General features: G+C 43.8%; 1 protein-coding gene across 26 annotated transcripts in view; it reads left to right on the forward strand.

The window, feature by feature from the left end:
* LOC123613402 (uncharacterized) overlaps positions 1–27,624 on the forward strand; it is an 80,632-nt gene that overhangs the window by 528 nt on the left and 52,480 nt on the right. For 8 of the 26 annotated variants that reach the window (XR_012504486.1, XR_012504490.1, XR_012504482.1 and 5 more), the window contains exons 2-6: positions 3,637–3,722; positions 5,927–5,996; positions 10,421–10,624; positions 12,347–12,677; positions 13,857–14,080. The gene's annotated coding sequence lies outside the window, so the exon portion shown is untranslated. The other 18 variants (XR_012504491.1, XR_012504493.1, XR_012504488.1 and 15 more) reach the window with 18 other exon arrangements.

Here is a 27,624-nt window from a genome sequence, read left to right on the forward strand (position 1 = left end):
GAGACGGCTGGAGGAGACGTGGGTCTGGGGTTCTGAGTCCCTGCCCATGCACCCTGCTTCCTGGCCAGTCCCCAGCGGAGTTAGTAGTGGGGTTGGGGGCGGCCAGTTTAGATGGAGCCCCTGTATTTCAGCCTGTATGTTACTGTGGTATCTAACAGCGTCCGAATCACGGAGGTTGGAGAAGCCATCACCCCACGGTCCACCCATTTATTTCCAGGGACTAAGTTCTTCTCAGTCATGTATACTGGCTCCTGTGTGTGTGTGTGTGTGTGTGTGTGTGTGTGTGTGTGTGTGTGTGTGTGTGCGCGCGTGTTTGTGTGTGCGCGCGCGCGCTCATGGAGCGGGATGGTGGTGGTGGTTGTTGGGTGAGGGCTAAAATTAGTATTTTGTGCTGAGTTTTACATCTGGTAAAATTGGGATGGCCTCCAGTGGCCTAATCCCAAGTTCCTTTCCCTACTCTGCTCCGCCAGATGGGGTCCTCTAGCAACAACCCTCCTTATTAAATGGACCAGATGTAGTCCTGCTTATTACCGTTAAGTAGTGTTTCCTTGTCAGCCAGCAGAATTATTCAAACAACCCAATCACGTCCTTACTCGGGAACCAGGGGGTACCTCACCCTCTTAATACTGCAAAGCCAGCTTCCCACAGACCCTTCTGGTTCACTTGGTTCCAGAATGCAACCCTCATGTGTCCTGCACAGCCTATGGGATGTTTTTTTCTCCTGGGCTGTGAGCATATGTGACTAATGAAATGCTGTTAGTCTTTTCTGGCTGGTGTTAGATGCTGTGTGTTCAGCCATCCCATATCTCTGGTATGGGACTGCCTGCTTCACCAATGAATGAAGAGATGATTAAAACAAGTCAAGGACAGCTGTCAGCTTTGACCTGCTGCATCTTGGCTAACTAACTGGTTCCATGATACAGTGAAGACTGCCTGGGACAGGACCGCCAACTGCTGATGGGCTTGTGCTTTGGCCTGGGTGGCACTGTGTTGTCTCTGTTGGATGTTGCCATCTCTTCCTACCCTAAAACATTCTCATCCTCAAGATAAGAATTGTGGGTAATTGACTGTACCCCAGTGTGATACGCTGTCGAGTTTGATCTGTGTGTGGCAGGTGTTCTCAGAGGTCCCTCCCTGTAAAGGTGATGACAACAGAACACCCTAACCAGTCAGCACTTGAGTCCCTCTTCCTGGGGGTTGAGCCAGTGACTTGTCATGGAGTGAGCACTGTGTCTAACCTAGTGACCATTGCTGGTTGCTTGGGGCAGACATATAGACATTGTGATTGTGCATCCCTGGGGTGGCCCTTTATTAGGTTTACGGAAAGGAAGAAATTAAGGTTAAATGAGGTCATAAGCATGGGGCTCTAATCCAAGAAGACTGGTATCCTTAAGAAGAGGAGGAGACACCGCAGAGCTCTCTCCACACTGAACAAAGGCCACGTGAGGACACAGTGAGAAGACAGCTGTTGGCCAAGGACAAAGGGTATAAATTCTTTTACCAAATTCTGGATTTCCAATTGGATTAAATTGTGGGTCTTTGTTTCAATTTAAATTTTCCTCTCTCTGTATTCAAGTTTGCTGCTTTCTTTCTCTCTCATTCTTTTTTCTGATCTGTTTGCCACTGGATATACTTTGTGTGTGTGGAGGGGGTCCTCTCTGCTCATATTTATAGATTTCTTCCTCCAGAGAGTCTCAAATCGGTATCATTAGGGTTAAGGGCCTCCCATATGGCAATAGTTTCTTAATAAGTTTTAAGGACTTCGGGCTTAAGTTGGGCTTGAATTAACTTCATCACTGTGTCACAGAAGTGCCATGTGTTTTTCCCTATAAATTATGATGATCAGGATTTTTATTGCAACAGAGGTCTAGGCAGCAGAGCAGAAGAACAGAAGATTGCTGGGCCCCCAAGCCAGAGACTTGTGGACTGAAACCGTCTCCTGCTATGGTCCTGCCATTTCTGCTGCAGAGAAATTTTTTTTTTTGACCTTTTCTCTCTGTACAAATTCCCTCAGAATACTTTAGATTTCTAGTGGTGCAATTTTACAGTTTTGGGTTTTATCTCCATCCAGTCACGAGTGGTCCAACATTCTGGGCAGTTATGAGGAAAGGTTCGGAGGCCTGTTCCCAGGGCATGTGTATATGTGAGTGTGTGTATGTTGAGGGGCTAAGGGGACCCTCTTTGATGCCACTGATAGAAATTATTGACTCAGCTTCTTTGGTGCCCAGACAGTGCATTTATGGCTGTATGTTCGTGTGGCCTGACATGGGTGTCCTTTTGTACTTACTCTTGTGAAGTATTTGAAAGTACAGATTTTTTTCCTGTGTTTGATTTTAAGTGTGTTTGAGTCTGAGACTATCTGAAGAGATGTTAAAACAGTCTGCTGCTGTTTGGCCACAGATCCTGAGCAGTGGCCCGGGGGGAACACAGGGTTGAAAACAGGTGGGGATGCATTGCATTAATTTAGGAATAATTCATGCATACACTTTGGAATATTACACAGTGACATTTTAATGATTAAAGATAATGTGGGGTAAGTTTTTAAATAGCAAACTAGAAATGAACATGTATGGGGGTTGGGGAGAAGGTAGTTGGATAAGGTTCTAGGCAGGTGGCCCTGCAGTGTCCACAACCCCATATGCCAGATTGTGTTAGTGAACACACACACACACACATACACGCACAGGCACATTGCAGGGACTGATGTTCCTTGGCCAGTGTGTGAAAGAGCCTGAGGATCGCAGTGATGCCTGGGGCCTGTTTCTATCCACATGCCCTTTGGGCAGAAACAGCCCTGCTGAAGGTCTCAGGTGTCGTGGGTGAGCACAGCTGAGACCTCTGGAAAGGCCTGCTCTCTGCAGGACTCTGGGTGGGTGCTTGCAGATACTCACCCAAGACACCTCCAGGCTGGAAACACATGATTTGTGAGAGAAATGCCAGCTCCCAGAATGAATGTCTTTGAGAAGACAGCCTTGAGGTCCAAAAATCTGAAATGACTTTATTGGGTGAGGGTCAGAAGGTTCTCTCTCTGTGTCAAATGCCATATGCCCAGCCCTAAAAACAGAGGTGTCCAAAAGCAAGGTTGGCATGGATGTGATGACAAAATGCCCAGTCTCAGCCCAGGTGGGGAAATGTGGTTTTCAGCTGGAGACCATAGGCTGGTTAGCTCAGCTCAGGAGGGCACTGAGGGTGGAAGATGACTTTTCCTGGGGCAGTCAGGTTCCCCCTGAAGGACCCCCACCAATGTGGAGATGTCCCTGCTGATTACAAGATGGGGCTCTTTTAGGGGTTGAAGGAATGCATTTTTCTGAGGGCTACCACCTGCCTACTTCCTCTCCTCACTGCTTCCCAGAATGCCTGCCCCTGCTCCCAGCCCCTCCTGCCTGGTAATACCGACTCAGTCTTTGTGCCCCATCCTCTGGATAAAAGCTGGGGAAGGGAGGACAAGTCTGCCTCCCTGTGTGCTTCTGGCTGACTCACCGTGGGGTGGGGAGAGTGTGTACACATATGACCATATATGTCTGTATGTGTGCAGGAGAAGGGAAGGCCCTGGAAGGTTGACACCTGGGGTAGTCTCTGCTGTTCTCTGAGAAACAGCATGGGATTTACTAATGACCAATGACTTCTCTGTTTCAGCAGAAGCTATGCAAATGAAACTGGTTCAGAAGGTTTTGGGGAGGGTGCTGATGGGATAAGACGTCCGTCTGAGTCCACATATGGAGGTAAGCCGCTTCTAGACACTTGAGGTTTTTGTGTTAAATTGAATAGAGCCGAAACACAGCAAGCCAGCCCCGCCGAGTGAACTTAGCAGCGGCACCCCCCAGGCCCTTCTGCGCCTCTCAGATCCCACCTTCCTGACTTGCAGAGACCTGCGATGGGGCGCCCCCAGGCTCTCAATCTCCAGGCCTTTTGCTTTGACCCTGGAATGTCTCCCACTTTGCTGCCTTCGTATGCAAGGCCTTCTACCCTCTCCATGCTCCCTTGAGAAGGGGCCACACCTGAAGCACGCTCCCTGATGTGACTGGAGGAGCACTGTGCACAGAAATGGGTGTGCAGACCAGGGGGCTCTGTGCTTCTCAAGGTGGAATTTTCTGCTCCGTCTGTCATGCTCTATGCAGAGCGCGCTTGAGCACACATTCTTTGCACCCTGGGTGCTCACCCTCTTGAGTGTGTTCAAAACTGAGCACATGCTCTCTGTCCAGTCTGCTTCACTTACCTGGGCCCCAAGTGCTTGCCCCTCGGCCCCCTTGAGCCTTCAACTCCCACTGGGTTTTATTGGCTCTGCCTCCAGAAAACATCCCAACTCTGTTCTTAGCTCTCCATTGATCATGAGCCCCCAGATCAGGCCTTGAGCATCTTCCTATCGAATTACTGCAACAACCTCTCAAACTCTCGTCTCCCTAATACTAGTGTTAGTCTCTTCAGTCCATTCAGCACACTGCAGTAAGCATGATCTTTATAAATAAGCCTGATTATGTCAAAGACTTCTGATGGCTTTATTATCTGTCAAATAAAGTCCAAACTCTTTAGCATGGCTTTCAGATTTCTAGAGCAGAGGTGAGAAATGGCAAGGAAACAGAGGTACACAAAACCAGGAAGCCAATGAGTCAAGTTTCTTTCTATATTTCCTCCTAGCTTTATCCTTGGAAAGGGCAAGTAGCCTGGGCCAGCCAGCTTTAAGTGACGGGAAACTTACCCTGAAGCCCATAGAACAGGAGTAGTATCCTCTGGCCCAGGGGTCACCCAGGAACCCTAAACCAATGACAGACAAAATAGAGGGTACATTAAATAGAGATTCTGTAGGAGCTTGAACTAGATACCAACTCTAAAGGGTTAATGAATGCCAATGGCTCACATTTGTGGAAATGAATAGAGGTCTTCTGAATGTCCAGAGCGTCAATCCTAAAGAGCACACAGCTGTGAGGATTTGGCACTTGGGCGTAGACTGGCGAGGGCACCATGTTTGCACTGGGAGCCACCTTAAAAACCAAGGCCATTGTGCTGGGCCCTTAGCTGTGGCAGTGGGTCCCCTGACGGTTGCTTTCCCTTCGCTCCGTTTCCTCCTATGTGGTATGAGGGGAGAAGGTGTGCACATGTTCCCAGGTGAGTGTGTACCTTGGCGGGAAGCTGAGGTGGAAAGGGCAGAAAGCGAGCTCCTTCAGTCACCTTACCTTGCAAGGACAGCAGTGCTGCTTCTAGGTGGGCCCTGTAGGGAGGAGAGCAGAAGATAGAGGGCCGAGTGTGTGGGAATTCAGGTGTTAGATCACAGCCAGCTCCCCCTTGGACAATACAGACGTTTGGATCAAGTGAGCCAAACACTGGTGTGAGTCAAGCGAGTAGCTACCTCATTTCCTCCTTTCTGAGTCCTCGAGCATCTCAGCAAAGGCTAACAACAACCATTTAAATACACTGAGCGCGTTCTCCGGTTGTGTTAAGCAAGATGGCCCTCTCAGCAGGCATCCAGGGCCAGAGGGAGGGAGCAGGGGCACGGGCCAAGCTCTGGGGATTGTCAGGTGTGGATAATCTGCATTATCTTGGAGGCACCTCACCGCCGTCTTTCACACAGACTCTAATCTGTTGACTCGCGTTGCTTAAGGTGGGTGGCGGTGGGTTATAATAACCTTTGTTGGCATGCAGACCTAGGAGCTATGAGAAAAAGGGAGTCCCTGGATTGATTTGACCAAACATTTGATGAAGAGGGAGTACAAGAACAACTTTGGGCTTTCTTTAGACAGAAGGGGGCCCTGCGGGTGCTAAGTCTGGCACTGTGGCGTGTGTATGTGGGGAGCAGGGAGGCCAGTAGATGGGGCAGCTGCATCCTGAGCAGAGTGGGTGGCAGAGATAAGGGGAGCAGATAATGAAGCCGAACCCTGGTGCACAGTGGGTGTCCCAGGAGGCAGCTCCTCATTCTGGTCTGCCCCTGCAGTGTGCTCTGGAGATGAAGCTCAGCCCAGGGGAGCAGAAGAGGAAGACTGCCAGTGTCCTGCCAGTGTCCGGTATGTACCATGGAGGTGAGGTTAAAGTGGCCAGGCGTGTCTCGCTGGGAGAAAAGAGAACCTGGGTAGAGATTTACAGCTTGATTCTGGAAGAGAGTGAGACTCTAGGAATCCAAGGAGTGACCCTACCAGATTACATTTTCGGTAAGTCTCTTTTTAGTTTTTTTAAAGATCTTCCTCTTCTTATAAGGGCACTAATCCCATCATGGGGAGCACACCCTCATGACCTCATTTAACCCTAATTATCTCCCAAATACTGTCACATTATTAGGCTTTCAACATACATATTTGGGAGCACACAAACTTGCAGTCTGTAACACTTTTCTTCCAATTATCCTTTTAGAGATGTGGGGATAGTTTAGCTAAGTTCTCACACTGATCCCTGCTAGCACAAAAAGGGGTCCCTGTGGGCAGATAAAACAGGAGAGTTTCCCTTCTTCTGGGCTGGATGTCTGTGCCAGGGAACACGGCTTGATGAGGGAAATGTGGACTGCGTTTGACCCCGCATGTGCTCTTTCAGCTGGGAACCCTTGTACAGGGCTCTGTGCTGGCCCTTTAAGGTCCTTGGGATTCCACCAAAGGGATGGACTTGCCTGAGTGGCACTGAATGGTCTAGAATTAGAAGTATGACCCTAGGATTGGTGGGGTCCCTGGCTTCCTGGCCCTGCTGGGGTTTGTTAACTGCCTTACACAGCTTCTGTCCTCTAAAGGCATGTGGGGGGTCTGAAAGGTTGTAATGAAGGACTGTGTTTGCAGCGACCCCTGTCATTACATGGCATTTTGCTGGGGCTTGTTCACAGTAGCTCTAAATGGTGGAATCTGGGCTATTTCCTGAGACAGAGGCCCATTTACTTCTCAGTTGTCATTCAGACAGTTATTCCCAATAGCACTTTGCTCTCTGAAGCATTAGGCTTGGAGTAACACATTTTTCTCTTTGTAGCTCAGCTCCTGGCAGCCATCCTGCAGGGAAGCCAGCAGGTTGAACACAGGAGTCACACAGCTTTCTATAGCAGCAGTGTGATGTAATACACAGAGGATAATGTGGCTTTGCTGTCAAGCTGGTTATAGACAGCTTTGGGCCAATAGAGAATAAAAACTTATTTGTGCACAGTACCATACAGTTCACTCTATGGACACAGGGTCCCCCCGCCCGAAAAAAAACCCAGGGGGAAGAAACACACTCAGATGCATGCTCACACATTCAGTTGCACTTACACATTAAATCTATGACACACATAAGCATCCTCACACAGTCACTTATACACACTTACATGCTGACATTCACTCCTGACCATCTTTGCACACACTCTGACATTTTTACATCAACATGCTCACACACATCAATGTGCTCATATTTTCTACACATGAACATGCTGGTACATTCATACACAGAGACTTGTCCACTGACACTCACATGTGAGCACGCTCATACGCACGGCCAAACTTGCACAGTCAGTGAAACACACATGCTTACACACATATATACTCACTGATGACTCACACGTGAACCAGTTCACACATTCACACAAGTGAACATGCTCACATGTGCATGCATGTGAGCTCAGTCACATGCAAGAACAAGCTCACACACTCACAGACACAATGACATACTCCCACACTCACAGTCACTTGCACACAGATGCTCACGTCCACTCGCTCACACATCCACTCACACACATGAACACACTGATACCTTTTCACATGCAAACACTCACATTGTCATACATTCATTCACACTTGTACGTGAATATACACCTTTGGACTCACAGTCACTCCTGCCTGAACACATTCGTGCATTCAATCACACATAGAAGCACATTCTCACATTTACTCACACAAGGGGGCATATGAACATGCTTGTATGCACAGACATGCTCACACATTCACGTACCTAGATACATTCACGTCCAGTCACAGGACACTCACATCCATGCAAACTAAGATGTTAACATTTTCACCCATGTGAACATGCTCACACACAAAGAACTGCTCCTCAACTCTCACACATGAACATGTTCATGTTAATTCCCACGTGAATGCAGTCACATGGTCATACACATGAATATACATACAGTAACACGGTTCAATACAATCACGCATTTACTTTCATGTTCATTCACACAAATACTCACATTCACACATTCACTGAATCAACATAGTCACATTTGAACATGCTCCTACACACAGAAACCTCACAGATTTAGTTACACAAAGGAAAATGTTCACATAAATGCACATACTCATATTCATTCACAGCCACTGATGAACACACAAAGACATTCATGTGCTTAAACGCACACGTTGATAAGATTCACCACGTGAGCTTGCTTAGATTAATTCACACATACAGACACACATATACTCAAAACTTCACTTAAAATTATACATCATGTTCACATACATGTACTTGCCTTCACATCTAACTGTGCACATGAAAAATAATTATACATTAAAACCTTCACACACACACCAGCTTGCTCATGTATTAATTTACACACACTCAGATATGAATGAGCACGCTCACAAATTCATTTCTATACACATTCACACTTGCATATTAACATGCTTAAAGCACAAACGTGTTCACCCTTTCCTTTACACATGTTCATGCTCTCACATGTGCATGAGCATACTTAAACATTGGCGTTCCCAGGCACACCAACATGCTTACACACTATCTCACTACCAAATGTGCACTCCAGCTTTCACTCACATTCACACGTTCACTCATACACATTCACACGTGGACATGATTTCACTTCTATTTAAAAAAACAGGAACAGGCTCATACACACAAATCACTCATGTGAACAAGTTCACACACATGAACAAGTTCACATATTCACACAGCTTCATAAACACCCATGCATGCACATTAGTACAATCACACACAGCCCAGAATATGCACGCAGAGACATGGACATGATCACACATTCACATGTGAACCAGATCATATTCACTCACACAACCTCTCACACACGCACACACACACACACACGCACACACACACACACACACACACACTCTCTCTCTCTCTCATATACTCACACTCACTCACAGTTGCACATAGACGTGCTAACACGATCACTTCCAAACAAGTGAACACACATTTAGTCACAGTCAAACATAATCACGTTCACTCACACAAAAGAGCATGCACATTAACATGCCCCTACACACAAGCATGTTTACATATTCATTAACTCACACACATGCTCCTATATTCACTTACACTTGGATTTTAATGACATACATACATATATAAATGCTCATGCATTTACTGTTAAACATTTTTGCACATTCACTCAAACACAGATACACAAAAACACTGCTGTCCTTTGGCACTCTCCGACCTGCAGACTCCATCATGCTACCGAGTGGTATCACCTAGATGCCTGCGTCCCCTCTCTGATCCTGCTGTTCCCTGGGATTTCCTTTGCTCTGTCCTTAGTGGTGACTCCCACACAGTAGCCTCTGGAAGATCTCCTGTCGTTAAGAGACTTCCCTTGCATGCAAACCTGTGACAGCTTCCTCCAAATAAAGGTCATTTTGTGCCACTGCCACTTTACGGTGATAGATTTTTTCTTGATCTGCTCCAAGATCCCTCACACTCATTACTAATGTTGATGGGGAAAGTGGAGGATTTGGGTGATGGTCAGGAAATCAGTGTAGGGTCCACCTAGTCAGGAGGACAGTTGGCAAAATGACTCTGGACAGCCTTAAGTGGTCGGGAGTCAAAATTTCGAAATCCCCCATGTCAGTTTGGCATGACATTGCTCTGGGCTATATTACACACTCTCCATTTTTTATGGTCTCACCTTGTGTGTCATTACATTAGCCTGATCAAGCAGCAGCACCAGCATTTAAGCCAACCCATGCCACCGGGACTGAATTCTGGGATCAGAGGCACTAAGCTCCGCAAGAAAGATCAGTCCACCCACCTGGGTCCCTCAGTGACAGGTACTAGACAGTGTAAGACCTGTGGGCCTGAACAGGAGAAGGGGAGGAGTGCATGCCTCTGGACCAAGAATGGGCTACTTCTGACCCCATAACTGGCTCCCTATAGTGGGGCTGGTGATTTGGGGTGCTCTGAGATGAGAGGACATCTTCATCACTGGGGACCACTCTGGGAGGTAAATGAGTCAGTAAGTCAGAGATGTCAGGCTGGGGCTGGTCTCTTAAGACATCTTTGTAAACAGCTAAACTGTCTCTGCTGCTGCCTCCCTCTGATCTGCTGTGTCAGATGGCATCATTCTAGTCCCTCCCCCAAAGGATATGGGGCTAAAGCATGACTTAAAATGACTTAATGCAAGGAAATTAGTATTCCCGCCCCTCCCAGGACTCGAAGGAGGTGGCCGTCTTAACGCACAAGTGTTCCAAGCCACAAGATGTGTTGGGCTCTGTTCACTGTTGGTTTTCATCAGGTCACCACCTGGAGAGGAGGTTGTAGCTTTCTGTAACTCCTTGGGAAGTCGAGACAAATTGGAGGACCCTGGAAAAGAGGACTGGTGCCCTCTAGAAGAAAAGGCAGTGCAATACTGTCTTGATAGTGATCTGGATTATTTACCTTCTGTTTTGCTTGTAAACCACCCACAATAAAGGCAGAGAAGACAAGAAGAGCTAAAGAGGTGAGGTCTGTTGTCAGTTGGAGGAAGAAATATATCCTTTTTATCACTCTGATTCCTGAGACCCAATCTCTCCTAGAGGACCTAGCCCAAGAGCCAAATGAAAAAAGGGTTCTCTGGTTGTATAGAATCTGGTGGGAAGTGAGCTCCACTTAGCAGGGAATATAGTTAAACAATTTACTGTCATAATATGGGACAGAAAATTAGTGTCCCTACTGAAGTATCCCACACAATTAGTGCAGAAGGTGGGAATGGTACCAGAGGAGGCTTTGGAGATAGCTAGATGGTTGGATGGATGTACAGATGGATAGATAGATGCATACATATGTATGTACATACTTTGTTGATGTGGATTTTTTTCTTGGAATGCTGCACACCTGATGTTAGGCCTCATAACAATCCTTTGCAGACTTTCAAAGGAAAACATTAGCCTCCATGAGCTGAGGATGTTGGAATGGGCTCATCAGGCAACAGGGAACATGTAGCATGGTGTTTTGCCAAGTCTTGAGGAGGTTGAGTTTAGTCCTGAGTCCACCAAGTTGCTTCTCAGGGGGGCTCCTGAAAAGTGTAAGTCCTCTTTACTGGCAATGATGGCAGATGGTAAGACCATTCAAGAGGACATAGCTGCCCTGGATTTGACAGAAACTCATAAAAGACAAACTCATAGTCAAGTGCCGTCTGTTCATTCTACAAACAATATCCCCCTGGCCTAAATCAAAATTACTAGCAGGAGAGCGATTGCCCCCTTCCTAGGCCAAATAAACCACTTAAAACCAGGCCTCTTCTTAAGTGTGAACCCTGGAAAGAACAAGAGAGGTTGATTGTATTGGAACCTAAGGGACAAGGGGCTCAGAGATATTAGATAATCTCTGATAAATTTCTGGAGCAATGAAATGTTTACTAAAGTTATATTACAGCCTGGGCAGGCTTTTCCTTCAGAGACAGGCTTACCTCCCATGTCTGCCCCTGACCTCTGCCAGTGGCAGGGACCCACCTGCCCCCACCTGCCCCCACCTCGGGCCCCAGTGGTCTCAAAGCAAGTCTCTTCTGGCAGACAATCGCCCTTTTACCACATTAACTGTAGTTTGCACTCCAAAATATTAACAACACTGACTGCTTCTGATGGACACAGGTGTCCAAGTCTCCCTAATCCCTGGAAGCACTCATACTTTAAAGGGATACCCCTCAGAAGATGATTGGCTTTGGAGGGGACTTAACTGAAGGCCTAATTATCTGCTTAACTATTACAGTGGCCATAGTTTTGCTGAAAGATGCTTCTGTCCTGGTTGTTGTCTCAGACTGTTCTCCCATTATTAGAAGGGACTTCCTCTGTCAGCAGGTAACCTCATGAAACAAGCCTAAGGCTTTTATGCCACTGGTGGGCGCTGGCCGGTGGGAACCAGTTAATCTTCCTCTACCTGGTTAAGAGGTACTGACTAAAAGTAAAGCACTGAAGGATCCTGGCCCATTATAGCTGACTTAGTTAAATAAAGGATATGGATTCCCACCTTTCAGTTCTTTAGTGTGGCCTGTACTTGAAGCCACTACTGAGTAGAGGCTGTCTATAGACCAGAGAGAGGTAAACAAGGCTGTTCCCCGTGTCGGAGCCTCGCTACTAGATGTTGTTACCATAATGAATGAATGAATGACTTTCAAAATAACATTGGTAAATGGTTCAGAGTCATAGATGGGTCTAACATGTTCTTTTTGTTAACCATGTCATAGGAGAGTTGACCACAGTTTGCCTTCCCTTCGGAGGATCAACAGTACACCTTTTCCCAGCTGCCTGTGTGGTATGTGGGTACTCCTGTGATTGCACATGGAATCTGCAGTCAGAACCTAGAAACCTGCTCTGCACCAGCCACCTCCTGCAGAAATTTGGCTCTGGCATTGTATGGATGAAGCCCTCATCACTGGACCTGCCAAGACTCTGTGTCACAGACCATCATAATGGAGTGAACACCTCACTGAGATGGGATGGGCAGTTGCCTCCCATAAGATACAAGGCCCCTCCTAGTTTGTGAAATTTCTGGGTCACAATTGAAACTCAAAAAGGGTAAGCAATCCCCAGTTTGGTAAAAAAAAGAAAAAAATCTCCTAGAGCTTCAACGTCCCATATTGGTGAAGGAGATCCATCATTTGGTAGGAATGCTTGGATTCTGGTGCCAACTTCAAATATTTGCTGGCCCCCATTCACTGAATCACCCATAGGACTTCCACTTTTCATTGGGGCTTGAGTAACAATAGGCACCAGATAAACTAAAGAAGGCTGTCACGTCAGCTCTCCTGCCAGTGCTCTGAGGGAAGGACTTAGAAGTTTCCACCACCCTAAAATTCATTTCTGGGAGTCCCTGGACCAAATGGACAGTAAATGCCTTACTTGTGGGCTTTTGGCGTAAGCAACTCTCAGACTCAGCCCAAAGGTCTGGGCCAATAGAGAGGCACCTTCCGGAGGTGTACTTACTGAAACTGAAGGCTTTACTGGAGCAGAGCCAGTTACCCTATGGATTGAGATTCCCATTATGCCCTGGGTGATAGAAAAAGCTCCACATACAGCAACAAAGGCCTCTTTATTCAAATGGAAATAGTGTCTACCGGGTTGAGCTGAACCTGGCCCTACTAGGGTGTCGCAGCTCCAAGAAAAAATAGCCACATACCCTGCCACTGAAGTTAATTTGTCCAAACCTCCCAGCCTTCTATACAGGCCCTCCAATAGTTTATCCATACAAAGCACCGGCCTCTCCTAATGTTATTGAAGGGTTAACAAAATAGCTTTTACAGTCCTTGGAACTGCCACACAAGATATACAGTCAGAGCAAAGCCCCCATGTCACTGTGAAGCAGAACAACAGTGGGCATTACAAAAAAAGCATTGCTTGGGCCTTTCACCTATCCAGATCATCCTACAGCAGCAGAAATCATGCAAAGACATAGTGGACTTTTAAACCAGGGGCTACTGAGAGAACTTGGAGGGCAGTGGTCCTTCAAGTGGTCAAAAATACTGCCTGTGGTCCTGATTATATTCAATTGATGCCCCTGTGGCATAACTACACCATATTGAAATTCACAACAAATGACGAGACTGCCAACAGAGACGTTTCTATCTCTGCTGGTTTACACATCCACACCAGACACAACCCAGTTATCACTTTTCACAGACATGGGAGCCCAGGCATTGCCGTGCACAGAAAAGGAACCTCTATGTGATACTTTCATCTTTCCGTTCTTCCTCATAGAAAACCCAGAGCTTAGCCACCTCCTTCTTGATCCTGATGAGAGCCTGATGTGGACCACTGATTCTGAAACCATCCTGCACCTGTGTTCCTTCATCATCCAGTGTAACCCAAGCAAACTACTCACCACTTTCTGGAGAAAGAGGTGCCCTCCGCTACCCATGTTCCTTGCTCCACTGAAGGCACAATGGAACCCAGGAAGTGGAACTAAACCTCTCCCAGACCAGGTAACACCATGTGAGCGATACCCAGGGACAGTCAGGTCCCTTCCTGCTGGCTACAGGTGACCTCCACCTTTAAGCCCTACCGTGTTACTATGTTCCTTCTTACCTAAGAAGTTCCTCCCCTTGCCAGTGTTGACTGTATGTCTGTTGGTGGTTCACCCTGCCTTGGCAGTCTACACACTACTGGTGACCAGGTCAATATGCCTTGGAAACAATATGGCACATATACATAACAAGGAGTCGTAAAACATAGGTCAGATTGGGGACAATGGAAACCATGCTGTTGGCTGTTCAGGTTGGTCAGTCCTACTAACATGACCGCAGACACACTGAGGCTAGCCCCCCTCTCCTGTCTTTTTTGCTACTAGCAGCACCCATTGTGGGCAAGCCGAACTGTTTAGATGCTGCTTGTGACTCATAGGTGCCTTCTAAATCCTGAGGGCCAACTTTTACTTCAAATCAGACGAGACCCACTGTTATTAATTAGTGCCAGCAACCAAATAGAACCACTATCTCTCTCTGTTGAGTCTCATTTAAGGAATGAATGCCCAGAGATAATATGCACCCAATATTACAATCAGGATGCTTGTGATCGGCATCATATTAAAAATTGTGTAATCCGGAGCCCATACGAACAAACTGTATGGGATTACGATTAGATAAAATTATAGCTCTTACTAATCCCTGGTGTAGTGACAAATGTTAACCCTACCAAAAATGTATACCTTTACAACTTTTGGTCTCTTTTCTTATTAATCATAATGATCTCTCTCTCTCTCTCTCATACAAGTCCCATTTATTGAAGCGTCCACTAAAAAAATTGCACTAAGTGACCCAGGGCAACTTCCCATGAATTTCTTTCCTGGTTTTTAATATATATATAATACACACACACTATATCTATATCTATATCTATATCTATATCTATATCTATATCTATATCTATATCTATCTATATCTATCTATCTATATATATATATCTATATCTATCTATATATATATACACACACACACAAGAAAAGGAATGTATACAACATAATATTATCCGGGACAAGGCATGTCTAAAAAGTCAGAGGCTTCAGCCAGTTTGGGAATTCTTTCCTAACCTGACCTTCTCACAATACCAACTTCAAGATTTACCTCATACTCAGTTGGAAATGGGCTTTTCAACAGTTGCAACGCTGACTGCCCACAGTAAACAGCCAAAGCCTTTGGGTGTGACAGCAAAGACAAATCTCATGAAACATATTTGATCCCGTGGAGAACTCTAATCACTGTCTCTGTGGGAGTTTTTCCTTCCAAACTGACAACTACTTGTTTACAGCTATTGTAAAATTTGTCAGGCTTACCAAGACCATCATTAACAAGGACTTGGGAAATGTTTGAGGGAAACTGTAACCCAATGTTACTCTTCTGGGGAATCTTGAAACAGACCCACCACATCTTACAGGAGAATAATAATGAAGCCCAGTGGCAAAACTAACCTGGGAGGAAACCTGTTGGTATAGTCACATGACCACCTCCCAACAGGCCACCTCTGAGGCAATGAAAGCTATACAAATGGCTGCCCAAAAGAAATTTCCCCTCAAATGGAAGCAACAAGACAGGTAGTCCCCCACTGAAACACAGCAACATTGCGATAAATAGGGACAGAAATGGGCCAAATGTACAATTCAGTTGATGTCTATTTTTTGAAATAACTTGGCCCACCGGACCGTTTGTTACTGGTAGTTGGCAGGAAACTCAAGCAACAGTCACCAATCTGAACCAGAAGGGACGTACAATTGCCCACCAAAACGAACCTGCACCTAGCCTCAGTCACAGCAGTACATATGGTGGCAAATTTAACCACATTCTGGGCTTACTTCTGCCAACATGATTTTAGTACATGTAGGATATACCTCTCCCTCACAGGGGGGGCCAAGCTCCCCCGTGAATCTCATTTATTAAAATGAGCCTATTCCCCTAACCATCAGTAGCCAGAAGCTACTCTAATGTAAGTCTGTGAACACGGGTGGGCGGAGTCCATGACCAGTTTATCTGACCCAGGTACCAAATGTGAGGTGGATAGCACACCATCTTGTTTGACTGTAGCATCATTTGCTTCTGTTCATATCACCTAGAACTGCAATAACCCACATGGTTGCCTTCATAGATGTGAAAGGCCACAGGGAGAGTGTGGTTGGCCTGGAAGGGAATCAAATGGCTTCCCCCCTCACCAGCTTCTCCTTGTCTGACCCTGGAAAATATTTCTTGTACTTGTGTTTGGCCCCAAATTTCAGATTTTTACTGAGCAGCTGAACTCTCTACCCCCAGAAACCATGCCAGCCCCAGCTCTCCGATGCCACAGCCGTGTTCGCAGAAACACATTCACTCTCACATTCACTTACTCACAAAACATGCTCACATATTCATTCACAATTATTTTCACAGATGCCCCTTCACGCACGGACATGTTCACTCACACATGAACAAACTCATCTTCTCGTACACATATCCATATCTGCTCACATACACACACACGTTCACTTACATACACACATTAACACACACAGCATGGGAACATGCTGACGTGCAGTCAGGTACACTGACATAAATCCTCTCATACACTCCTGCCACAAATAGAATCACATATTGCACACTCACACAAAAGACCCTATGATACATTCACTTACACAAATGGACGTGCTAAAAACCCATGCACAGGATCATAAATGATATGCAAAACATAAACACACAAGCATGTATTTAGTCACACAAATATACTCATAGTAACAAAAGCACATATGAATTGGCCTGCATATTTATTCAGCAAGGAGATGCTCAGTCCCTGTCTCACAGTCCCTGTCTCACATCAGCATACTCACACATGCTCACAAACTAATGGACACATAAATATACTCAAACTTTGTATATTGACATATATGACAGTTCTCAGTCACTCACTTGCTAAGTATGACCATATGCACAGAGTCATTCACACATTCTCACATACATTGACACACACGTTCACTTGCGTGCAGATTAACTCACGTCGTCAAATATACTCACGTGCACTCTCACAGACAAATAATGTTCATAAATTCACTCACAGACGTGAACATACTCACATATATTCTTAGTAACTCTCATAAAATATGTTCACATGTTTATTCACTCAGCCTGGCTCACACATTCACTTATGTGAACATGGTTACAATATCACTCATACATAAGACACATTCACATATGTTACATGTTCACGCACATTTCCTCCCGTGTGCATACAAACACCCACAAACAGGGACATGCTTACACCTTAGCTTGCAAATGAACATGCTTCCAAACACACACATTCACTCGTAGAAACATTCTTCCATTAAGGAGCTCACATAAATGAATACATTTGCAACATTCACTCACAAAAATGCTCAGACATCCATTCACTCACAAACATGATCACAAATTTATTCCAACATAAAGACATGCTAATACATGCTCACTTGCACACATGCACAGATTCTGCACATACTACACTCTCCAGGCCTTCAGGCATGCAAATTAACACAGGCAGGAGCACACCCATTCAATTGCAAATCAACATTTTCACACTTAATGAAGCTCACACATTCAGACTCACACAGATACACATAGACGTTCATAAGTATATGCTTACACGGTCACTCATAAATTTACTTACACATTAGCAACCCTAGGCAAGTAGTGTGCTTACATATTAACTCATACACGTGAATGTGCTAACATCATGTACAAAATCACAGATTTACTCGTACACATGAATAGGTACAGATAAAAAAAAATTGATGGGGGAGTTAGGTAATGTAGGCTTTTAAAAATTTATTTTTAATGGAGGTACTGAGGATTGAACCCAGGACCTCAGCATGCTAAGCACACACTCTACCCCTGAGCTATATCCTTCCCCCTTGAGTAAGTACAAATATGTATTTAATATTAAACACACAAATATACTCACACCAACACACTTACACATGAGTTGGCTCACACATCAGTCTCACACATGGACTTGCTCGTGTACATGCACACACATTTACTCACTGACATGATCGTGCTCAGAGGTTTACTCACACTGGTGGATACACTTATTCACACACGCATGTTCACCCATTCAAACAAGGAAATACACTCAAATCAGTGTGGCTACACATGTGAAATGCACACACGTTCACTCATCCCCCCCAAATATGCTCATATAACTGCATACTCATTCACTCACCTGTATCAACACTGATACATTTACTCATCTGTGTGTTCTTTAATTTATGCGCACACACATTCACCTATTCACTTACAAACACAAACATGCTTTTAGAATTCACTTTGCACACAGACACATACAATCACTTGCACATATTAACACACCCAGTCACAGATGCATATCAACATATTAAATATGAAACTTGGTTACCATTGACTCAAATACCTATGTGTGTGCTCAAACACACAAATAAACTTATGAAATTACTCAAACACAAAAGTTGATAATATACATGAACACACACGTTCAATTACTTACTATAACATGCTCACATTTCACTCACTCCAAAGGACATAGTGACAGATTAACTCACAGTCACCCACACGTATGGACAGTCTCACCCATTCTCTCACACAAACATGCTCAGACGTTCACTCACATGAGCATGATAACATGTTCATTTGCTCACATGAACATGCTCACAAAACACACATTAGACACTCATTTGTACTTATAGGTATGTACATACACTTTAACTTAAGCAAAATAACATGATCATGAGAGAAGCACACTCATGTGTTCACTTGTACATTTATATGCTCATATTTACAAACTGACACAGTCACACACTAACATGCTTACAGGTGAACCCCCATTCACTCATGACATGCTTACAAATTTACCAACACACATAGACACATTTACATCCACATGCTCACACATTCAGTCCCACAAAGTTGCTCACACATTTATTTACTCACATGAACGTGGCCACAGAGTCATTTGCACACAGGACACATGCATGCACACATTTGCTCACTCACACTTTCTCATAAATGTGTGTAAACACACTTACAAACACAGACGTATCCATACGTTCAGTCACAGACATGGGCATCCCCATCTTAACAAGCTCACACACGCAGATGCTAACACATTCAGTCACACACACATTTACAGCATCATTTGCTTATGTGCTCTTACATAGAATCATTTATACAAGTCACATGTCCAGTCATGCTCCCATTTTTATATATTCACAGACATAGATGTCCTTTTGTTCACTCACACGCATGTACCTGCGTTCACCCATGAACGTTTTCACAGATTCACTAAAACACAAATTCATGCTTATATGCAGACACATTCACACATTCACTAACAAACATCCTCAATTCTCACACACAAACACGCTCACATATGCTACCACCAACGCACATACTCATTCATGCGAACATGTTCACAAATTGATTGATACACAAGACACACTCATATCTCTCACATGAGCACATTCCCTCACACACGTTAGCACACTCAAAAATGGGGACGTGCTCACACATTCACTGACTTGACATGCATTCTCACAAACTCATATTTGCAGAGACACAGTCATGTAGATTATGTGCTCACATGCATTCACTTACACATGCATGGTAACACAAGGAGAAATATGCTTACCTGTTCAGTCTCGCACAAACATGCTTCCACTCACCATCAGCTCAGATATTCACTCACACAGAGAGATTGACTCACACACTCAAATTTAACATACAATACACTCATATTAACAAGCTCATGAAAACAAGTATAATACACACTCACTCACTCACACAAACATGCTTACACGTGTACACATGCTCACAAATCCATACACTTGAACACACTCAAACATTTACTTTAAAACTCAAATGCTGTGACGTGGCATACTCTGAAACATGAAAAAGTTCACACATTCACTCTCACAAATGTGCATGCTCACATATGCACATGCTCGTCCATTTATGCCCTTATATGAACATGGGTTCTAGTTACTCAAATGAACATACTCATAGATTCTTCACACATACTGACACATTCACATACATTCACACCCACATGCTCCCACATTCACTCATTAATACAGATACGCTCAGACCTCCACTCCTATGAACATGCTCACAAATATACTCAGATGCATAGACATAACAGACACACTCACACACACTAATAAATTCACTCCATATAAACATGCTCAAACATGCACTCAGTCACTTGAGCATACCTGCAAATTCACTCACACAATATATCACCTTAGATGCCCCTAGTTACATATTCACTTACACACGCACATGTCATCAAGAGGATGCTCACATAGACACTCATACAAACGGGCTCACATCCTCCACAAAACCCAAACATTAACTCAGAGAAGAAAATACACCCACATGCAGTTACATTCAGATGCTCACATTTCACTCATATGAATAGACTCACCAATTAACTGGTTTACAGCAGTGAGCTGGATACACATGCAGTGAGTCACAGAAGAGTGCTAACATCCTTACACATGGCCACAAATTCAGGCATACCCTTGAACATACACAAACGTACATCAGCACTCAAATATCTTTACACTAACCTACTCTTGCATGTTCTAGTTCGTATACTCACTCACTCAAATAGCCCTGCTCACGTATATGCACAGTGACGTATTCACTCACATAAACATGTGTAGGTCACTCATTCATAGGAGTATTATCACATTCATTCACACATGTACTTGATCAAAAATTGACTCACACACCAAACACACATGAGATTTATACCCACACAGTCTCACGTTCATTTACACATACAAGCTATCATCGAAACACAGAGGAGCACACTCATATATTCAGTTGCACACGAACAGTCACACTCACCACAAAGCTCACAGATTCACTCAGTTACATAAATACACTTATAGTCATGGACACGCATATAGTCATACATGCCTTTATACAAATATAATCATGTTAATAAGATCACACCCCAAAATACACACCTTACTACACACAAACATGTTAATCTGTTCATGCTTACAAATTTCCTCATACAAATGAACACACCTAAGTATTCACTGAAACAAAAATTTACTCACAATGGAACACTCTCACCTATGAACAGGCTCACACGTGCACTGTCACATTTATGCTCACATAAAAATGTTCAAACATTCACTTACCAAAAAAGCTCACTCATCAGCTCACACCACTCATAAAAATTTCACTCCCATACCTGCACACATTCAGATTGTTGGGTGCAGCCTCGAGAGTTCCCTGAGTGAAATTTGAAATTGATCTCCATATATGTTAGGGCAAGGAAAGACCAAAAACAGAGGCAGGCAGTCCAGATCGTTAGATAGCAATTTTAATAAGCAAGACAACTTACATTGCAAGGCTTGTCTTGAGTGGCCACAAGACAAGAAGATCTCCAAATCTGCCCACTGGAATCTTAAGTTTATATGGAGGATTTAATGGGGTTCAGTCACATAGCCTGTGCTGATGATCTCAACAACACATTACTCTCTCAAGGCTGTGTCCTTGAAACAGCTTCTACTTTGGGAACTGTGGGTGGAACATACATTCCAAGGACAGGGGAGGGGGTGAGGAGCCTCTGACTGCCTGGGTCCAGCTCTAGGATCAACCAGCAGTCATACCTTCTTGACCTCCTCCAACATTCCATCCCTCGTGATTGGTTCTTACAGTCTTACACATACCCCTCTTCTTCAATGTGCCCTGAATAGTCAGCAAGGGGCTTTATTAGCATAGAGGTGGCTCATTTGGTGGCTATTTGGCTGCATTGGAGGCAGATACCATAGCAATAATATAATCATATGCAAGAGAAAAGATAGATTAAATAATGATTCCCAGTAAGTAATGTTCTTTTCCCACCAAGAGCTCCATGATCTGAACTGCTGATTTGTTGAGTCCCCTAGGCAAGGGTTGGGTCACTCAGGGTGTTCACTTGTGTCCTCATGTGACTAAATAAGGATGATACATTAGACTTATCAGGTATGAACATACAACATTCTGTTACCCAACAGTTGGATTCAGTCCTTTGGCAGGTACGTGAGTGGGAAGGCCCATTGTAGAGAGGTATTTCCATCAGGGCCCATTGTGTGGCCGGACACTAGAGCAGCAGCAGTCTAAGGTTAAAAAGATGGATATTTAGTAGGAGCTTGGATGGAAAGTCTTCCTCTTCTATAAGAATTCCACTTGTGGCCTGACCCTTAGTTGTTAGTGGTTAATGTGGCTGTAGCATTAGGAACTTGACGTGGTTGGGGTTACCACATATGTTGACTGGTGAAGACAGCACTGTCAGGCATGAGGAGATGAACTGAAGATGGAATATGCTAGACCAGGACTCCCACTTTCTCCCCTGTTTCAGTGATGTGTGTTCCATTCTAAGTATAGTGCATGGCCGTGGGTCTGGCTTGCAGCAGGACAATGGGGTCCCAGTGGAGATTGAGCAGCTGCACCTCAGCCAGGGATACAAAGTTACTTACCTATCCTGGTGGGATGTCACCTTGCAAATTCTGGTAGATAACGCCTTTCCCGGGTGTGATGGGGCTTGGTGTTCCCATGAGCATAGCATGTTGATCACAGTATCACAGTGAGAGTCAGGGCAATGTCTGTCCCACGACTTCCATACCTTTAGAATATTGAGTATCTTGGTAGGGTTCTGGCATATGGGGCACTTGGCCCTACTGGTTGATCATTCAAATGTATTAAAGCCTGAGATAGTACTTTAGTTCACCTGGCCAAAGTGGTTTTACCCGTTAGTAATTTCATCTGCTGCCTTAATATTCTATTTTTCCTTTCTATCAACCCCACTGTTTATGGGTTGTAGGGGAGAAGGAACCTCCATTTAATGTCATGTTCTTTTGCCAGGCTCATCAATCATGATGTTTGCAGTGCTACCCCTGATCACTGTCTATTCAACTAGGGTATCCATACATGGTACTCAGCTTTTCTCATCCCCAGATGGTGACATTCTGGTTTTCATGGTGACTGAGGAAAGTCTGGTTTAGTCTAGATACAGTGTCCACACAAACCAAGTCATTTAGACTCCTTTGGCAGTTGCCTTGGGCCTTGTTTAGAATACACTAAACAACTGCCTTTACCAAGTCATTGTGTTTTGAGGGAATTCTGGCCTCCTTGGCAATACACCATCCTCTTTGAGCACTATGGTGGCCACTTTTTTATGCACACATTCCGCTGTGTCTATGACAGAGCAGATTGCTAAGGCTTGTACCCGGGCTAGGACATTGGATCCTGTTTGCCAAGGGGTATCAGTACCTTATGAGCTGGTACATGGAAAACAATGAGGACTAACTCAGGCCCTTGCAAGCAAACCCGAATGCCTTTCTATATATAATAACCCCCAAAGGGCTTATTTATGATTATGCACCCTTCTGCTTCTTATTGTCCAAGCCATAGGGTTAATCCCTTTAGAACAGTCCAACTGTCATTGTAAAGTGTTAACAGCCAGGATTTACAATATTTTTCTTTCTCTTTTGGCTTACTTCACTTAGAATGATATCTCCAAGTCCATCCATGTTGCTGCAAATGGCATTATTTTATTCTTTTTTATGGCTGAGTAGTATTCCATTGTATAAATATACCACAACTTCTTTATCCAGTCATCTTTCAGTGGATATTTAGGTTGTTTCCATGTTTTAGCTATTATAAATAGTGCTGCTATGAACATTGGGGTGCATGTATCTTTTCAAATTAGAGTTCCCTCTGGGTATATACCCAGGAGTGGGATTGCTGGATCGTAGGGTAAGTCTGTTTTACAGCCAGGACTTACTGAGCAAAACCAGCAAAACCTTCTCTGAGTTCATCCCACTGACTGATGCAGTTCATTCCATTTCCATCCAGACAGTGTCAGTGTTGAGCTGAACAGTGACTGCTGTCCCTCAGGACTGGAGGCCTCCACTACACTAATCTGTTTACCAAGCACGAGAGTTTTCCTCATTCCCTCTTTACAGGCCTGGGAACCACTGTAGGAATATGAGTAGGGTCATTCGGAGGATTTACCTATTCTATAGGGCCTAGTTGTGCCTACATTTTTAGAGACAGTGGGTTGGCACACAGTAATGCCCCTCTCCTGGAGATAGGCTGCTGCTTAGTCAAAGCGAGCGTTTGAGCTATGGCAGATGTGGGTCAGTGGAACATCTCAGTCTACCCCTTGATAGAAAGGGAAGTCCTTACCACGATGTTCTATTCCTTAAACCTGTCTGGTCAGATCTGATTCTGTGTACATTCTCAAATATTCTAGTCAAAGCCTTGGTAATATAACCAGTGTTTCCAATTGTGTCCTATTACAAGAACAGATTCTTACTGAATTTATGCAAATAAATATATTGCCATGAGAATCAGAATACTCACACAGAGTTTCCAAATTCTGTAGGGATCAGATAGGGAGGCAAATGTAAATGTTGCATCTTCGTTCACAAAGGTATATGTTAGCAAATTGCTGATAGCTTAAGAGAAAAGAGAAAAACGTTCCTTAAATCTGGGAAAACAACAGAAAAGAACCAACAATGTTTCAAACAAAAAGTCATAAAAATTATCTTCATCATCAGTTCATTCAGTCCTATGTAACTTTTGTTGATCTATTAGCGGTTTTATGAATTCATGAGTTTTCCATTAGAGTTTTAAAAATGCTTATTCATTCAGTTCAGTGGTATGATCTTAGCTACTAGAAATCTGTGCTTGTCAGATTTTTCAAAGTCTTTTTCATGAATCTCCTTGAAGATGAAACACTTTTGCAGGAACATTTTTGCAAAAGCATCAGAGTAAAACAAGAACTGTCTGTAAATGAAAAAAGACTTAAAAGTGACCATGGTTAAAGATTTGATGAGAGTTTGTTATAAAGTAATTGATAAGAAAATTTGGTTATTTCTGTGACATACATTTTAAAATAATAACTAGAATTATGACTGATAACATTATACCAGAAGAGAGAAAGTTTTCAGGAATTTCATGTAATTTCTGAAACATTTATATTAGCATATTTCTGTACAAATAACCCAAAGGAAGTTTAGTATTAGTTTTTATTTGACAATACTACGTCCCATGTAAATTAAAATAGCACATAAGTCTAATTAGTTTAGTATCTGTCTTTTATAAGGAAAGAGGACAGATTTTTTTGAGATGTTCCAGAGGCCCTCTGGAAAACCTTGAAGTTAGTTTAAGGTCAAAAATACTTCATTTATAATTTGATTTTTGGGGAGTTTGTCAAAAATATCAAAAAGTTTTAAAACACTTGATTAAATAGGTTCATAGGTGACATAGTTAATCTGTTTTATCAAAGTAACAAAGATTCAAAGGCAAATACAGAAAGTTACATGATTGCTATAAAAAATACTTAGCTCTCTTAATGGAGAAGATTCCGTTTTCTTAAGTAATCAGAGACCTGATAAAGACAGCTTGCAGCATAGGAAGTTATTTTGATAAAACACAATCTTTGTTTTCTAGGCAGATTACTTAAAAGGTAAAGAAAAGCCTTTCACAGTCTTACTAAGAACAGACCAATAGTCAAAAAAAAAATAAAACTTTGTCTTGTTAGCAGATGAAAGAAAATTAAGTTTTACACAAGAACACTGTTGATATTAAAGCTTATTTTTCTTTAAGCCAATTAAATAGAACTCTTCTACAGATTAATTTTGGCAGTACCACCAGGAGATAGAAAAATAATCACATATATATAACATATATCCGTAGACATGCATAAACATACAGACAGACACAGAGACACTGTAGTTTTCATTCCAAAATTTTAGCCCTGAATCAGGTACATCAGTACAAACTCACTAGTGCAGAAATAATAGTTGAATCCAAATTGTCTCTGGCAGATGGAACAGGTTAAGGTTATTAGTACAAATGGATAAAGCTTTTACTAATATTTGTGGAGACTTTCTAAGATTTCTATTTCCCCTTGATAAGTGATTTTATGGAGGCTGTGGACTAGCTTATGGGGAAGGAAGCTTCTATAGCAATCTGTATTTTAAAAAGCCCCTTTCCACTTGCTTTTTTACTCAGTCTCAGGTGACCATGGGCATTATTTTAATTATCTCTCTCCTGGGGTGGTTACATTTCAAAGACATGATAAGATCTACATCTTCAAAAGACACAAAAAGAACGCATATTTTTCTCCTAGGAGTTTGGAGTCTGTTTTCCTATGAGAAGCCTAGGGAATCACTACTGAAAATTTTCCTTTGTATTAGGAATTGGATGGCCTGGGTGTGCTTTGTTTCATTGTCAATCTTAACTTCGTCCCCTTCATTCTCCTCACTTTCCCAGGGATTCCACTTCTTAGCGTCTCAAGCAGGCTTTGTCACAAGTGTTTTGGCCCTTAATCCACATCAGCTTATGCCCTCCTAACTTTGCAAAATGGCACGCTAAGGTCTCCAACTTAATATCCGAGTCCTCCCCCATCCTGTCTGTTAGCCCCAAAGCAGAGGAGCAGACACCCAAACAAACATCCTCTAATCTCCTTCCAGCTGTCGAACTCTAGCGTCAGCGTCTAGTTGGGCGTCAGCGTCCAGTTGGGCGTCAGCGTCCAGCCGAACTGCCCACAGTGGAGGCCAACCCACTGCAGTAGCTGTTTGTTTCCCTTCTTTGCTGAAGTGTGCTACGTATAGTTCCTCAAACGCGTGCCTCAGTCCAGCCAGTGTTTTCTGGGCTGCCACATACTCACACAGTTTTCCACAAGCTTCTAACATCCAGGTCACCCCTACCCATATAGAAATCCATGGTCAACCCATAATTTCCTCCATGGATGCCTCCTTCCCCAAACCCATTTCTTCAGTCTCCTGGTTGGCTTGCCAATTGATGGTTCACAACCTTGGGAGTTCTTCCAGTGAAATTCAGAACTGGCCCCCCTACATGGAGGACAAGGACGTACAAAAGATAGGGGGCAGACCACTGCAGGTTGGTAGGTGGCAGGTTTAATAAGCAAGGGACATTACATGTGAGGTTTGCCTTGGGAAGCTACAAGATGAGTAGATCTCTGCACCCACCTGCCAGAATCTTAAAAGTTTATATGGAGGCCTAAATGGGGTTCAGTCATGTATCCAGGCAAGATGGTGTCAGTGACACATTACTCTCTCAAGACTGCATCCTTGAAATAGCTCCTAGTGCGGGAACTGTGGGCAGAACATACACTTCAAGGACAGGGGAGGGGGTGAGGAGCCTCTGTTTGTCTGGGTCCAGCTCACTGGTCAGCGAATGGTCATGTCTTCTCAATAACCTCCTCCAACACATATACACTCACTCGGCCCCTGACACATTCAGTCCTTCACATAAACATGCTCAAACATTCACTCGGTCACACGAAGATGCTCACAAATTCATTCACAAAGGGACTCAAATATATATACTCAGATGCTCCCACACACCCCTTCATTTACACTTGCGCAGTAACCTCAAAATAAGGAATCTGCTCACATAGACACTCACAGAGACATACATCCACTATGAAGCTCATTCACTCACATGTAAATCAACTTGCTCTCCCACTC

The sequence above is a fragment of the Camelus bactrianus genome, chromosome X, assembly GCF_048773025.1.
Source record: "Camelus bactrianus isolate YW-2024 breed Bactrian camel chromosome X, ASM4877302v1, whole genome shotgun sequence".
Classification (NCBI taxonomy): Eukaryota; Metazoa; Chordata; class Mammalia; order Artiodactyla; family Camelidae; genus Camelus; species Camelus bactrianus.